Source organism: Polypterus senegalus, chromosome 1 (genome assembly GCF_016835505.1).
Source record: "Polypterus senegalus isolate Bchr_013 chromosome 1, ASM1683550v1, whole genome shotgun sequence".
Lineage (NCBI taxonomy): Eukaryota > Metazoa > Chordata > Cladistia > Polypteriformes > Polypteridae > Polypterus > Polypterus senegalus.
In genome coordinates, this window is record NC_053154.1 from 308,109,299 (window position 1) to 308,115,298 (window position 6,000).

The window sequence follows — 6,000 nt, forward strand, 5'->3', positions numbered from 1 at the left end:
ACGGGCAGATGGGGAGTGTCTGATGATTGCATATAGCGCCGAAGTTACTGGTCTTTACCATTCTTTCCTCTGCATGTCCTGGAGTACAAAAGAAACAGCATACAGCAACATGCGGGGACTGGCAGGAACACTCAATAAAACTGAATAAAAAGAAAAGCAAGTGACGGTGAGATACGAAGAAGGCAGCTTCGCCAGCGTTTGTGTGTCAGAACCGGGGGGTGGGGGTAGCGTTAGTATGCATCGTGGTACACTGCAGAGCTATAGCGCGTCTTTAGTGAAAACAGCCGTGTCAGATGGGGTTGTATGGATTGATTCTGAACGCGACTGAGAGAATGAAAAGTGAATAAAAAAAAGCTAACCTTTACAAGGATCATAAATTGCACCGGCTTTTACAGACTGAAATCAAATGTATGCTTTTATTCTAAAACAGTAAGACTAAGAGCAGTTTACTTCTCAAAACGGAGGAGCGCAGGATCAAACTCGTGACCTCTTGATTCCCAAGCGGGGCTGATCTATTGAACCACAGGAGCAGTTACAATAAACTGGTGTCAATGTGCATGTTAAGGCGGCTTTTGTTTCTGCAGTTATATTTTGAATAAAAGTGCAATTGTGTTATTCTTGTGAAAATGTTTCTTTGCTATTTGGACTTCAGGTTTCATACATTATATAGTTTATGCCGACATTTTGTCATCTACTACTAGAATATAAAAACGTTTCTGTTTTAACAATGTGTTGACACAGATTACTGTAGAAACGGAACAAACATGAAATGCGTGTGTTCCAAACAACGATCTATTATTTCCACTCTAAAACTCCACTTCACTCCCAGATACTCAATCAAGGCATGAGCTGAGAAAAGTTCGTGCACGTTCTAAATTGGTGGGGGGATGGAATAGCCGGCTGCTCCTAGCTTCTCTTTATCAGCACATTTAGAAGACAAAGGGCGCTGGCGGAGAGGTGTGAAGAGATTTAAGAAGCAGTTTAAGGTGGGACGGAATCACGAGTTTTTTCGTAGGCTCTGGTAATTCTAGTGTTAATAAAGGAAGATGTGATAGTGACCAGGATAAGAAATACTTCTGGGTCACAAAGCATGAAAGGACTATGGGAAACCCCAGCAGACCGAGCCAGAGTTGGGTGGGAGTGTAACGGAGCTGCTGGGAGTGGAGGATTGGATTATTGTTTATTATTGTATTGATTATTGTTAAGAAATGGAGAGCATGCTGGGAGAGAGAAGTACTGGCTAGGAAAATCACGGATTCTCAGCAGTGTTTGACGCAGATGGCAGCTCGTTAACAAACATTCTAAACAACTAAGACACATTTATGCCAAATTTATTTACTGACAACGCAAGTAATCCGGTAAGTATAACTCACTCAACCTGGAGGTAAGTGAAGAAAATTTGGAAAGTCTACAAAATTATATTGATCAAGTTTTTGAGTCTGTTGTCATGGGGCCTAAGAAAGCAGCAGCTAACACGGAAACACCTGCTACCAAGAGAAGCTTGTCCTCAGGATTCCCCCGAGGCGACCTAATCTCCCCGCAAGGAAATATTAGAATTATTAGATTCTATACATAAAAGGCTTTTGGGATTTGAGGGACGACTCCACCTGCTCGAGGTTCTATACCAGGAGTTCCAGAACCTCCGACAATCTCTGGAATCAGCCAGGATCAGGTGGAGCGGCTTGCTGCTGAAAACGCGTCTCTGTGAGAGACTGTGTCTTCCCTGACAGAGGGAATGACACGGATATCCAAGGACAACAAGACCCTGAAGGAGACGGTTTTGGATCTTCAGGCCCGCAGCATAAGAGACAATCTGGTGTTCGCAGGCCTGCCGGAGCAGACAGGAGGACAACCGGAGGATTGCGAACAAACAATCAAGAACTTTCTCCAGACCCACATGAAGATACCTGAAGAAACGATAAAAAACATCACCTTTCACCGGGTACATCGCCTTGGAGCCAAGAGAGCAGACAGCAGAAGATCTTGTCGCATCGTGGCCAAATTTGAGCATTTTAAACAAAAGGATTTGTTAAGAGCCGCGGGAAGGAGCTCAAAGGAAAAGATTTCAGCGTGAAAGATCAATTTCCTAAAGAAATTTTGGATTGCCGCAGAGTTCTGTTCCCACTGTGTAAAAAATTCATCCAAGAAGGGAGCCGCGCTGTCATTTCTGTGGACAAGCTCTACGTCAACAACAGGCTGTACAAGGAGCGAGGAGTGACAGACTGGCTTTATTAGCCCAACATCAGGTCACAAGTTTATTATCCTTATCGGGATTCACGGGGTATGAGCATGTCAGGATATATAAAAAAAAAGCTGCTACATCCGTGTTTAGATGATGGGATCACCTGTTCTCTCACCACCCCACACCTCTAGCACCTTTTCTTTTTACTTCTTTTTTTCTTTTTTTAACCTTTATCACTCTTTCCTTTCCTTCTTTTACCTGCTTCTGGAGCTTAACATCCGCATGACACAATCACACAACTTTCCTACACTGCGTCAGCACACACACAACGCATACAAACACTAGATTATATTATTACATTTTATCATACAACCACAAACACTCTTGGTTCTGTCTGATTATTATTATTATTATTATTATTATTATTATTATTATTGTCTGATTATTATCAGCATTAGTATTATTATCAGCATTAGTATTATTATTATCATCATTACTATTATTATCATCAGCATTATTATTATTATTATCATTAGCATTAATATTATTATTATCATCAGCATTAATAATATTATTATTGTTATTAGCATTATTATACATATATTTTTTATTTACTTATTTATTTTTTTTTTTTTCAGATTAAATTATACATTTATTTACTTAACTAACTCACATGAAGGCACCATACATTAGCTAATCACACACACAACTATGGGTACACTAAGGTTTGTCAGTTGGAATGTTCATGGAACTGGCTCTAGAGAGAAGAGATTAAAGATTTTGATCAGCTTAAAAGACTGCAGGCAGATGTTGTCTTATTACAAGAGACTCATAGGTCTGCCACAGTTACAGATGAACTTAAAACGTCTGAGTTTCCCAGACTGTTCTCTGCCCCCTATAACTCTAGACAAAGAGGTGTAGCTATTTTAATACACAAAAATACCAATTTCACAGTATTGGACACAGTCTCAGATCCAGATGGTAGATTTATAATACTAAAACTATCTATACAAAATCAAAGCTTATGTATTGTTAGCATATACTGTCTAAAAATAGATGACCCCGCATTCTTGCATAATTTTTTCTCTGTACTCCGAACACTTGGACTGTCCACTTATACTTGCGGAGATTTTAATTTTGGATGGATCATTCTTCAGACAGGCTCAGTACAGCTGGGACTCAGCGCAATTGTCATTCCACTAATATAGTCAAGCAGTATATGAGTGATTATGGGCTTTTTGATGCATGGCGATCTTTTATCCCAGCCGTAGAGAGTATACTTTTTTCTCACATGTTCATCACTCTCACTCACGTTTGGACTATTTTCTAGTCAGCAGCTCATTATTGGCTGACATTTCAGACACTGAGATACACCCTATAGTTGTCAGCGATCATGCTCCAGTTTCTTTAACTCTTTTAAATAAGAAAACAATCCCATCAGGTAAAACTGGAGGTTTAATACGTCACTGCTTAAAGATGAAGGTTTTGTGGAATATTATAAAAAGAGTGGGCTTTATATTTAGAACACAATGACCTTCCTGGAACATCGCATCTGTTCTCTGGGAGGCAGGGAAAGCAGTGATGAGAGGTAAAATAATTTCCTTCTCATCACATAAGAAAAAATAGAAAACAAACGTATTCAGGAATTAGAAGAAATCATTAAGTCTCTAGAGGCATCCCCAGAAGAAGAATTACAAAACAAATTGCGTAAAAGTAAACTAGAACTTAAAGGAATTATTGACAAAAACACAATTTTAGCACAAAGACTACGAATAGAAAACTTTGAACACGGTAATAAATCAGGCAAGTTTTAGCCAACCAGTTAAACAAACACAGAGAAAACTGCCATATCTGCTGTTAAAGACTCAACTGGGAATATAGTATATGATCCTGAAAGAATAAACAACACTTTCAGAGATTTTTACAAAACCTTGTACTCACCACAGATTAACCCATCAGATAATGAGATCAATGAGTTTCTAGACAGGATAATACTTCCTAAATTATCAGATAGCCAAGCTACAGTCCTGGACTCGCCATTAACATCAGATGAGCTTCAGGAAGCTCTTAACTCCATGCCTAATAGGAAGGCTCCAGGTCCAGATGGGTTTCCAGCAGAGTTCTACAAAGAATTCTGGATCATTCTGGCTCCAACATTCTTCAGAATGATGAGTGAAATAGAAGAAAATGGTAGACTACAGCCAAACATGAATTCAGCCAACATTAGTCTCCTGTTAAAACCAGGCAAAGATCCTATATTTCCTACCAGCTATCGCCCAATTTCTCTTATTAATGTTGACCTGAAAATAATTTGTAAAGCCCTTGCAAAAAGATTAGAGAAGGTAACCCCTTTCATAATACATCCAGACCAAACTGGTTTCATTAAGGGGAGACATTCATCCACAAATTCACGTAGATTACTCAACTTAATAGACTTTTCTTATAGCAGAAACATGGAAACCAGTATATTATCTCTCGATGCAGAAAAGGCTTTTGATAGAGTTAACTGGAAGTTCTTATTTGCAACTTTACATAAATTTGGTTTTGGAAACTTCTTCATAAACTGGTTAAAAATATATAGTTCACCAACAGCATGCGTCAGGACAAATGACCAAACATCAGATAGCTTTTGTCTTCAGAGGGGGACCAGGCAGGGATGCCCTCTCCCTCGCTATTTGCTATCTTTATTGAACCACTAGCAGCAGCAATCAGGCAAACTACAGTTATTAAAGGCATAAAGTGTAAGAACATAGAACATAAAATCAGTCTTTATGCAGATGATGTGTTACTTTTCTTCAGAATTCTCAATCCTCTCTCCCAAGCAATTGAACTAATAAACTCCTTTTCAAGAGTTTTAGATTATTCAATAAAGTGGTTAAAATCCACAGTTCTTCCAATTAATTTCTCTTTGTCAATTCCCTTAATACACAATTGGAATCAGGGAATATTACATACCTGGGCATTCATGTCTCTCCCAGGCTGGCAGATCTAACTAAACTAAACTACATCCCACTATTAAAGAAAGTGGAAGATGATCTTGCTAGATGGAAATCCTTACCGATATCACTTATGGGGAGGGTTGCCACAATTAAAATGATGGTTTTACCAAGAATCAATTACTTATTTTCTATGATCCCAAACAAGCCATCATCTGATTGGTTTAGATCCCTGGACTCCTCCATCACTAAATTCCTTTGGAAGGATAAACCTCCACGAATTAGCTTAAAAACACTACAGAAGACCAAAGATAGAGGAGGGCTGGATCTACCCAACTTCTATCATTATTTCTTAACCAACAGGCTCCAATATATACCAAGATGGTTACAACATAACCCGCTGGATGAGTCCTGGTTAGATGTAGAACAGACACTTTGCAGTACTATAGAGCTTTCAGACCTACCGTTTATTAGCTCAAAAATAAGAAAGCATGAAAGCTTTAAAAGTATTAATATCAGTATCTCACTGACAGTATGGTGGGAATATCTAAAAATGACAGACACTTCCAATTTTAAACTGCATCTAGTCACGGAGAGTTTTGGGGGGGAAGTGGGGCTGTGTGTTGGCATCAGCTGGTGTAGGCCACATGGTGCCGGCACTGCCAGCGCCCCCCCAACCACAAAATGCACCTTATCAACACACATCAACATTACATTAGAGCAGGCGGAGGGAGACTAGAGGTCTTATTACACCTCTGTTCTCAGTTAGTTGCCCGGAGCTGGAGGCTTGGAGTGGGAGCTGGACGTCTGGTGGGTTGCTTTGCTCTGCGTTGGACGGGGGTGCCTGCTCATTATTACCCCTGCGGAACGGGGCTAGCTCTG